The sequence below is a fragment of the Choloepus didactylus genome, chromosome 17, assembly GCF_015220235.1.
Source record: "Choloepus didactylus isolate mChoDid1 chromosome 17, mChoDid1.pri, whole genome shotgun sequence".
NCBI classification, from domain to species: Eukaryota; Metazoa; Chordata; class Mammalia; order Pilosa; family Megalonychidae; genus Choloepus; species Choloepus didactylus.
The window spans coordinates 49,263,074-49,273,691 of record NC_051323.1 but is presented as its reverse complement, the minus strand read 5'-3'; the positions used below and the strand labels follow the sequence as shown (position 1 = coordinate 49,273,691).

The 10,618-nt window shown below is 41.5% G+C and overlaps 1 non-coding gene across 1 annotated transcript; it reads left to right on the top strand.

The window, feature by feature from the left end:
• The first annotated feature begins 9,800 nt into the window (after positions 1-9,800).
• On the top strand, positions 9,801-9,893 carry TRNAI-UAU. The gene is given in 2 exon segments: positions 9,801-9,838; positions 9,858-9,893. It is a non-coding gene; the product is annotated as a tRNA-Ile (tRNA).
• The last annotated feature ends 725 nt before the right edge of the window (positions 9,894-10,618 follow it).

The following is a 10,618-nucleotide window of genomic DNA, read 5'->3' as shown; positions in this document are numbered from 1 at the left end:
TCAACCAAGAATCCTATATCCAGCAAAGCTGTCCTTCAAATATGAGGGAGAGCTCAAAATATTTTCTGACAAACAGACAGTGAGAGACTTTGTGAACAAGACACCCACCCTACAGGAAATACTAAAGGGAGCACTGCAGAGTGATAGGAGAAGATGGGAGTGCATGGTTCGGAATACAATTTTGGGAGATGGTAGCACAGCAATGTAAGTACACTGAACAAAGATAGTTATGTATACGGTTGACAGAGGAAGGTTGGGAGCATGTGAGACACCAGAAGAAAGGAGGAAAGATAAAGAATGGGACTGTGTAACTTGGTGAAATCTAGAGTGTTCAACAATTGTGATAAAATGTACAAATATGTTCTTTTTTTGACAAACAAATGTCAAACTTGCAAGGTGTTAAAAATGGGGAGGCATTGGGGGAGGGATGCAATCAATGTAAACTAGAGACTGTAACTAACAGAATCATTGTATTATGCTTCCTTTAATGTAACAAAGGTGATATACCAAGGTAAATGCAGATAAGAAGGGGGGATAGGGGAGGCATGATAGACACTTGACATTGGTGGTGTTGTCTGACTCTTTACCCTACTTTGATTTAAGATTACTTTTCCTTTTGCTACCTCCTAGCTGTCATTTTTTTCCTCCTTCTTTTCTCTCTCCACCTTCTTTGATGCTCCCTCCTGCCTTGTGGAAGAAATGTAGATGTCCTTATATAGATAGTGGGGAAGGTGGTGAACACATAAATACGTGACCATACAGAGAACCATCGATTGTTTACTTAGGATGGAATGTATGGGGTGTGAACAAAACCGTCTTAAAAAAAAAATGGGTTGATGTCAAAACCTCAAGGACAATATACTGAGTGAAATAAGCCAGACACATATGGACAAATATTGCAGGGTCTCACTGATAAGAACTAATTATAATATATAAACTCATAGACATGAAATATAAGGTACCAAGATATAGGATGAGGCTAAAGAATGGGGAGTGGTTGCTTAGCATGAGCAGAATGTTCAACTAGGATGAACTTAAATGTTTGGAAATAAACAGAGGTGTCGGTAGCAAGATGTGAGAATAACTAACAGCGCCGAATGGCATGTGAATGAGGTGGAAACGGGAAGCTCAGAGTCATATATGTTACCAGAAGGAAAGTTGGAGGTCAAAAGATGGGAATGTATAAAACTGAATCCTATGGTGGGCAATATCCATGATTAACTGTACAAATATTAGAAAACTCTTCCATGAACCAGAACAAATGTATGACAATACAACTAGAAGTTAACAGTAGAGGGACATATAGGGAAGAAATATATACCTATTGCAAACTATATACTACAGTTAGTAGTATTTCAACATTCTTTCATAAACAGTAACAAATGTACTATACCAACACTACGAGTCAGTAATTGAGGAGGGTTGGTTAGGGATACAGGAGGATTCGAGTTTCCTTTTCTTTTCCTTTTTTTTTTTTTCCCCATCTTTCACTTTATTTCTTGCCTGGAGTAATGAAAAGGTTCTAAAAATTGAACAAAAATTAAGTGTGGTGATGGATGCACAGCTGTAAGAGGGTACCAGGGGCAACTGATTGTACACTTTGGATCTTTGGATAATTGTATGGTATCTGAACAATCCCAATAAAAAGTAAAAAAAAAAAAATAATTCCAAGGTATTGGCAAGGGTATACATGGTGAAAAGGGTTCTCCAGTCAAAATAGGCTGGAAATAAAAAAGTTAAACACAGAATTGCCACATGACTCAGCAATTCCTCTCCTAGCTGTCTCCTCCCCAAAACTGAAAACAAGGACTCAAACAGATACACATCAGTGTTCATAACAGCATTATTCACAATAGCCAAAAGCAGGAAACAACCCAAGTGTCCATCAATAAATGAATGGATAAACAAATGTGGTACATCCATACAATGGAATATTATTCAGCTGTAAAAAAGAATGAAGTTCTGACACATGGTACTATATGGATGAGTCTTAAAGACATCTTGTTGAGTTATATAAATCAGACACAAAAGACAGATGTTGTATGAAAGCACTTAACTAGAACATGCAAATTCACAGAGTGAAGGTTACCAGGGTCTGGGGGAAGGGTGAATGGGGAGTGTACTGGTTTGTATATATTATGTTCCCCAGAAAAAGCCATGTTCTTTGATGCAATCTTGTGGGGGCAGACATATTAGTATTGATTAAGTCGGAGCGTTTGGATTAGGTTTTTTTCCATGGAGATGCGCCCCACCCAACTGTGGGTGATAACTCTGATTGGATAATTTCCATGGAGGTCTGGCCCCGCCCATTCATCATGGGCCTTGATCAGTTTACTAGAGTACTATATAAGCTCAGACAGAAGGAGTGAGCTTGCTACAGCCAAGAGGAACACTTTGAAGAATGCACAGGAGCTGAGAGAGAAGCTGCAGCTTATGGAGACATTTTGGAGATGGCCTTTGAAAGCAGACTTTTGCTCTGGAGAAGCTGAGAGAAGAAAAACGCCCCAAAAGCAACTAAGAGTGATATTTTTGAGGAGCTTCAGCCTAGAGAGGAACATCCTGGGAGAAAGCCATTTTGAAACCAGAACTCCAGAGCAGATGCTAGCCACATGCCTTCCCAGCAAACAGGTTTTCTGGACACCATTGGCCATCCTCCAGTGAAGGTACCCGATTGTTGATGTGTTACCTTGGACACTTTATGGCCTTAAGACTGTAACTGCATAACCAAATAAACCCCCTTTTATAAAAGCCAATCCATCTCTGGTGTTTCGCAAATGGCAGCATTAGCAAACTAGAACAGGGAGTTATTGCTTTAATGGACACACAGTTTCTGCATGAGGTGACTGGGAAGTTTTGGTAACAGATGGTAGATACAATTAATGCCACTTAATTTTTATTGTACATTTAAAAATGGTTAAAATGGCAAATTTTATGTTATACATACATATGACCACAAATTTCTTTTTTTATAAATTCAGTTTTATTGAAATAGTCACATACCATACAGTCATCCATGGTATACCATCAACTGTTCACAGTATGATCATATAGTTATGCATTCCTCACCACAATCTGTTTCTGAACATCCATACAATGGAATATTATAAATAATAAATAAGGATAATAAATAATAATAAGAATAAAAAATAAAAGTAAAAAAAGAAAACCCAAACCATACCCCCCATCCCACCTCACCTATCATTAGTTTTTATCCCCATTCTTCTACTCATCCATCCATATACTAGACAGGGAGTGTGATCCACAAGGTTTTTGCAATCACACTATCACCTCTTGCAATCTACATTATTATACAATCGTCTTCAAGAGTCCAGACTACTGGGTTGGAGCTTGGTAGTTTCAGGTATTTACTTCTAGCTATTCCAATACATTAAATCCTAAGAGATGTTATCTATATAGTGCATAAGAATGTCCACCAGAGTGACCTCTTGACTTCATTTGAAATCTCTCAGCCACTGAAACTATTTTGTCTCATTTTGCATCCCCCTTTTGGTCAAGAAAGATATTCTCAATCTCACGATGCCGGGTCCAGATTCATCCCTGGGAGTCATATCCTGCGTTGCCAGGGAGATTTACACCTCTGGGAGTCGGGTCCCATGTAGGGGGGAGGGCAGCGAGTTCACCTGCCGAGGTGGCTCAGTCAGAGAGAGAGAGGGCCACATCTGAGCAACAAAGAGGCACCCAGGGGGAGACTCTTAGGCACAATTACATGCAAGCTCAGCCTCTCCTTTGCAGCAATGAACTTCACAAGGGCCAGTCCCACGATCAAGGGCCTGGCACATCAAACCACCAGTCCCAATGCACAAACAAATTTTTAAAAAATAGGCTGCAAAACTCTGATCTGGACTAGATTCCACAACTTATATATGAGGAAACTAAGGCCCAGATAAGATAAGAGACTTACTCAAGATCACACAGAAACTGAGGGCCATTGCTCAGGCTCCTAGTTCACTGCTCTTCAGATTCAATCTGTGTGAGATGAAGTGATACGAAGCTCTCAGGAGATGGCTCCTTCCTAGAAGATATCTTAGCAGCAGAGCCACCAGCTTCAGCAAAGCCCTTAATACGTTTCTCCTTTAGAGCTACGTTTCCTTGGGAGGCTAAACTATTTAAGTTCCCAATAGCTTTCTTTTCCCGTTTTTCTAATTTTAATTTTCCTCTACTAATTTTTTGCGTTTCTTTTTTGTTTTCAGTACACTTACAACTCATAAGTTATTTTCCGTTGTTGACAGCAATAGTTGGGAATTTTTTTTAACATTTTTTATTGTGAAACACATATACACAAACGTAATAACTTTCAAAGTACAGTTTAACAAGTAGTTATAGAGCAAATTTCAAAGTATGTGATGGGTTACAGTTCCCAAAAGCTTTCTGAGGTGCTGCCTTCCCCTTGCACAGAGCCAGGGATCGGTCAATATCTGCTGAACCAACAAAGGAGTGGATCCATGGATGGGGGCAGTGGGAAGGGAAGCAGGACCACCAGGGGCCAACTTTGCTATTTCACCAGGTAGTTCTCCTTGAGGGACTCAGGAGGGAGGAAGGGCACATTCGTGCAACTGCATCTGAGAAGACACTGTGTATGAGTCCACAACTTTGTAGTTTATCGGAAATTAACCCCTTACAATTTAGAAGAGAAAAAAGTTATATTCACGCCCTGTCCGTCCCTACCATGCATTTACTTTTCAGCCTGTTCCACCTTTTGGGAGGAATTTATTTCAAAGGATCACTGTCTGCTGCTCTTGATTTACCCTGGACTTGCCCACACTTGTTCCTAGAAGCCCTAACCCTGGCATATTGTAAACACTGCATCCACCACCTGCCTGGTGCCTGATGGGATCTTGCAGGGGTGCTGACCCTCTCCTTTCTGAGCTCTTGCCTCTCAGTGTGTCTTTCACTGCTTACAAAACCACCTGTGTCCTTTCTCTGGGTGGATAATCCAGTCTGCACAAGGCATCGAGCTTCCTAAACACACTGCCTTCAAGAGGCCCCTGCCTTACGCATAATCTGTTGTCTCTTCATTGTCTACCTGATCACTGTCACTTCTTCCACTTGAATTTCAAGGCCATCTACAAGCTGGTACCATTGTACCGTTCCACATACATCCCCCTAACACAACCTGCTACTGTGGCCATGTTACCATCAAGCTGACAACACGCATGACATTCATACTGACCCCATCACTGGCTCATGCCAGATCCCCCAATCTGGTGTCATAATTGGCCTGTTGTTTGCTCCCAGGATGGCAGGGGTCACCAAACTGGTGGCCCAACATGCCAAGAGGAGTCCAGGAGACAATCAAGATGAGTTGAGGCAAGACTGGAAGAAGAGAGAGGGGGAAGTGGATGCTTTGTAGAGGTGGCTGCTGTAGACAATCCATCTTCCCAGGAGGGATCCAGGTTCAGAGAGGAAGCAGGTCCTGCAAAATCATCAATTAGGTACGGTAGGCACAGTGCCTAGGGCCAAAAAAAAGGTTTCAATTTTAATTTCTTTTGAAATCAAAAGGAAAAATGAGTATCATAATGATGTATAATCATGACTCCTGCCTGGATTACATCAGTTGTACCAACACAGTAGTAAAATACAATGTTTATATATGTATATTTAAGTGGAATTGGCCCACAAAGACAAAAGTGTGTGGGATCCACGAAGGTCATAAAGCAGCCCTGGGTCCAGGGTTTAGATTTTCTCATTTTTGTAAGAGAAATAGATGTCCACATATTTTTTTTTTTTTTTTTGGGAGAAGCAGAACACTCTTTACTAGCAGATAACATGATCATCTATGTAGAAAATTCTAAGGAATGTACAATTAAAATACAAGAACTAATGTATGAGTTTAGCAGGGTTTCAGGATACAAGACCAATATACAAAAGTAAACTATCTTTCTATATACTAGCAATGAAAAATTGGAAATTGTCATTTACTATAGCATTAAAAAATAGGAAATAGGGATAAATCTGACAAAAGATGACAGTGAAAACTATAAAACATTGCTGAGAGGAATTTTAAGAAACCAAAACAAATAGACATATTATGTTCATGGGTACACTGGGTCAGAAGACCAATAATGTTCAGTGTTAATTCTTCCCAAATTGATCTTTACATTCAATGAAATTCCAATCAAAATCCCAGTAGGAAATTCTAAAAATTGACAAGCTGATACTAAAATTTATACAGAAATATGAAAGACCCAAGGATAGGGGAGGCTGGGAGAGAGAGATTACTAAGGAAACTTTTGGGTGATGAACTCATGGGTATATAATATGTCAAACCTTATCAAGTTGTGTACTTTAAATGTGTACAGTTTGTTACATGTATATCGACTATACCATAACAAAGCCGTTTTAAAAAGGATGTTGTGCATATTTGGCAAAATAAATTAACATTTATTAAACCTGGATAGTGAGTATATGTGTTACATTTTCCTTCATACTTTTCTGTATATTTGAAATATTTCATCATTTAATTTAAAAGATCTAATTAAATCCCTTAATGTTAAAGCTAAGGAAACTCAGTAAATGGTGAAGATGAGACTAGAGCCTAGATCTTTAGATTCCCAATTCAATACTCTTTCCATTTTGTCAGAAAGAAAAAGTAAAATTTGTACACATATATGAGGTTAATAGAGAAGTGCTTACCCTTAAATTTATTCATTGTGCCAATGTTTCGAAGAATTCTTCTAGGACTGTTCGCTGCAAAAACAGCTGCCTTTTCATATTCACCAAGTGAGATTAAGTCATTGAACCTACAGCATTTTATAATGTGTTATAATGGCACACATATACACACACAGAAAGAAAACTCATTAGAAATGTCTGTATTAGACTAAATATAGTGACATAATAATAAACAACGAAAAGCAATTCTAATGTACTGTAACAAGATTCACTCACTCTGCCATATGTTCTTTCAGTTCTTTCCCTAATGATGTTTTTTTGTAGCCTCAGAAAAAACATCCTCTAGCTGACCTTTGAACCTGATCCTATACTTTATTTCTGTAGTACTCACAGGAAGCCAAAAAGAATGGAATGAAAGGGCTTGAAGTAAATTTATGATGAACTCAGATTTTTTTCTATCATATCATATCTAAACGAAAATTAGGGATTGGGAAAAAAGAGCAATCTGCTTAGAGGCTCAGCCTAGGGGAGAACAGTAATTGGGCTGTTGAGATGGAGATCAAGAGGTATCCCTGGTACTCAGAACCTTATGTTGTTCAGACAAGCATTAGACTCTCAATTAAATACTAGGCAAACACAAAAATGAAAGACAATAGTTAATATAAATCAAACCTCTACTCCTCTTCCTGTGCAAAAGATCTCCAAATTAGACCTTACCTCACAATTAATAAAACTATGGCAAAGCAAAATTTATAAACTGTTGCAAAGGGATATATGACCCAGAATGAGAAAGCCACTGAAATAATATTAGGCAAAAATACATGAAATGTTCAACCTCAACAGGGAGTTTTTCCCTCATATCTAAAGCTGGTAGCTTAGGGAAGCATACAGTGTATGGAAACAAGACAAGCTCAGGTGCAAAACAATCAAACAAAAGGATCTTTACCTTCTTTTTACTATACTAATGAGCAAAACAAGAGTTGAAAACTACTGAACATATTAGACCAGGAATATTAAATAATATTTTTTACATATTAATCTCATAGCCTATGAACCTCTTAAGGAATATAGTTTTAGATCACTTTAAGCCTCTATTATACACTACATACAATAATAATAACACTAGGGAGACACGCTTTCTTAGTATGTCACAGGATGGAAATGATGAAAAAAGGACTGAATTCGCTAGAAGATATAAGAAATTAAACATATTCTTAAAAACATTTTGTAACATCAAGTTGAGGGTTAAGGAATGCAAGAAAAATATAAATACAACTTGTATAACACTATAATCCTCCTATCTCTTCAAAAAAATTTCTTAGACTACAAACCTAGAATTTTTTCATAAGGAATCTATGAAAAAAATGAAATTCTAATTTATTTTCTAATTTGTATATGAGAGTAGAATTTTAAAGATCCAGATACTAAAGCTTATGGCTCATCAAGATGCTAAATATGGTCATTTTAACATGGAAAATCAAAGCTTTTAAAATATTTGCCTTTCAATATAGTAAAGCAAAATTTCAGCTTCTTTTGCCCTGTTTGGATCATCTTCAAGTAACTCCTCGACAATGCCTTGGTCACCATGTAAATCTTTGGTTTTCTGAATTTGCTCCACGAAGTCTGGAAATGAGTTGTTCATATCAGATTTTAACCAGGAAGTAAGTGCATTTGAAATAATTTGCAGTCTTTGATGACGAAACTGTAACTCTTTGTTCAGATTTTCAGCTACATCACGTCGTTTTAATAACACAATCATTTCCTTATCTAAGTCAGCCTTCCTCTGAACTGGTATGTATTTTATCAACATAGTTCGCTTAATTTCTGAATATTTATCTTCAAGGTATTTCAGGTATTTAGTGAGAGCATCCAGACTGACGGACTCTTGGAGAGTCATGCCTGGAATAGGTGTTGAAGGATCTTTGGAGAAAGAACAATATTTTACTTCTTTTGTGTCATACTCTGCCCTAAGCTGTTTCATTTTGTCTATTTGCACTTGAGTCTTGGTGGAATTATTTTCAATAGCTCTCATTTTTGCTTCAAGTTGGACTATTCTTTTCTTGTGATAAATCAGTGCTGTGGGCTCTGCTGCCAACACTTTAAGTTTTCCATGAAGACAAAATGCAGTTCTTCGGTCTTTCTTTATTGTTTCAATAAAGGTATCATATTCTTTTTTGACTGAAGCAAGAATGGATTTATATGCAGTGACATATTCTATTACCTGAAATATGATTTTTCTTAATCCCTTTCTCCAAACACCAATTTCAGTGCTTGCAGATAGTAACTCATGTCCACATATTTTTATGAGGTCTCTTGATTTTAAGTACTGGAAATTAGTTTTAAAAACAAAACAAAACAAAGCACTTTCTGGCCCAACAAAACACGCAGGGCCTACCCTGTAGCCTCTGGCAGGCGAGGCCTTTTTTGGCGTCCTCGGCATGCCGCCAGCTCGACAGCACTTCCAGGACTCGCCTTCTGCCTGGAGCGCCCCGAGAGTAGCTTAGGGTGGCACAAGGCGCCCCACACCTACGGGGTCCTGGGAGGGGCGGCGTCACCCGTGCTACCCTCCCTGGACTCTTGCCACGTCCCTACCGCACGGGAGGCAGAGCACACGCTCATTAAAGGTTTTCCCGATTCCTAAGATGGCGCGCGACCGCCCGCGCCGCGCGAGGAACGTGAGTCGGCTTCTCGGGGTTATTTCTCGCCTTGGGGCGCCGGGCAGCCCCACCCCTCTGCCGGCCACAGCAGCAACAAGCCCCGCCTCCTGGCCGGCGAGTCCCGTAACCTCCGGGTGGGCCATGCCCCTCGCAGCGCCCACTCCCGGGAAGGGAAGCCCCACGGCGAACACGTCGGTGGCCGCCAGAGCCGGGGCCGCGCCTCTTGTGCCGCTGCGCAGGAATGCAGGCTTTCAACACTCCAATGGCCCGCCCGTCACGGCCATGCCAACAGGCATCTCCATCCCCAGAGGAGACACTGGCATCATGCCCAGCCCATAGGCCGGGACCCGTGAGCCACGGCCGTATTTTCCCTGTCGGAAGTTCTAGAGGATTCGGGGCCTGGGCTCATTTCCCCGGAACCACGAGCGCATGCTTCGCGCATGATCTGTGGAGGCCCGCACCAGGCCCAACGAAACCCTGATAAAGTATTCGCGAGGGCCGCTCAGCAGAGCTCCAGTGGCGCAATCGGTTAGCGCGCGGTACTTATACAGCAGTACATGCAGAGCAATGCCGAGGTTGTGAGTTCGAGCCTCACCTGGAGCATGACGCTTTTGGATACGCGTTGGTGTCTCATCCTTTTATCTCCTTGCCCAAGGAAGGAATTTATCTCTCTTTCGTCTTAAATTCTCCCTCTGCTCGCTGTGGGTGCACGCCCCATTCAGCCGCAGGGAGGAAGCAGCTCACCGCAGAGCCTCACATCCGCTCTCCAAGCTTATTGGTGCCACCGCGCGTCGCCCAGCCGCTGGAACCCGGGCATGTATCTATTTGTCTTACTGGTTCTCCTCTCGCGCGGGTTCATTGGCAGTACCCAGTCCCGGCCACAGAACCGAGATGCGGACGGGAGGTCCGGGGCGCTGTACCGGCGATGCGGGCCCTGCCTAGGCGTCGGGATCGAAAGCCTCGTCAGTCTACCCTCGGGGTCACGGGACCCGAGCCGGGCGACCACTCCCGGGAGTTTGTGCCTGAAGCCCGTGGGGTCCGTGGGGCGCGGTGGGCGGGATGCTAGTAAAGATCTGGGATAGCCGCACCCCTCCGTTTTTATTATTAATAACTGGTTATTACCCCTTTCCCTTAAGTCCGCAGAGACCCCTAGGCTGCGGGCCTTTCCCCTCTATCTAACCAGGCACGCAGTCCTCCCAGGGCAGAATTGCAGTTTGGAAAGTGTGCCTGGGGGTATTTCTAGTCTGTGCACTTTCTCCCTTGTGTCAGTCACCCCGCTGAGTCTGGAATAGTGGAGTTGCCTGGCAGACCAGAGAGGAGAGGTTTTC